This window comes from Sinocyclocheilus anshuiensis, unplaced genomic scaffold, assembly GCF_001515605.1.
Source record: "Sinocyclocheilus anshuiensis isolate Anshui unplaced genomic scaffold, SAMN03320099.WGS_v1.1 scaffold175, whole genome shotgun sequence".
Taxonomy (NCBI): Eukaryota; Metazoa; Chordata; class Actinopteri; order Cypriniformes; family Cyprinidae; genus Sinocyclocheilus; species Sinocyclocheilus anshuiensis.
In genome coordinates this window covers 1,403,406-1,403,957 of record NW_015548208.1, presented here as the reverse complement: position 1 = coordinate 1,403,957, position 552 = coordinate 1,403,406, and the positions used below count along the sequence as shown (strand labels likewise).

The 552-nt window shown below is 40.2% G+C and overlaps 1 protein-coding gene across 2 annotated transcripts in view; it reads right to left on the bottom strand.

The window, feature by feature from the left end:
• Positions 1-552, bottom strand: part of LOC107653683 (runt-related transcription factor 1-like) — a 39,377-nt gene that overhangs the window by 18,320 nt on the left and 20,505 nt on the right. The gene's annotated exons all lie outside the window — the stretch shown is intronic.

The window sequence follows — 552 nt, the reverse complement described above, 5'->3', positions numbered from 1 at the left end:
GATTTTTAATGAAGAACATTAAACTGCTGTGAACCAATATACTGTTAAACATCCATTTTCTTTCTCAATTGTTTCACTTCACCTAAACCATAAGCAACTGTGTTTACAAGGATACTTGCAGAGCACTGTATTTCATGCACAAATAGACGCAGAAGTGAACAGAATTCAGTTTTCACGTGCATCTGCGTGGCTCTCACCATGTCTATACCGGATGCAAGCGGCATGGCGCGCGGTGCTACGCGACAAAATACAATAGAATCCATTATAATAAGTGATGCTGTCTGTCTGTGTCTACACTGGAGGCGGCGCGGCGCGACAAATCCTTGACAGTAAACTGATGCCACGTTCTCTTTATGACGTACTGACACAAAGTTCAAATGATATGCAACGGTCACTTTGTCGCGTCCAGTGTAGACAAACTTTGGGGCCATTCACATGTTGCGCCTTAAAGGGGTCATATGATGTTGCTAAAAATAACATTATTTTGTGTATTTGATGTAATGAAATGTGTTTATATGGTTTAAGGTTCAAAAAACACATTATTTTCCACGT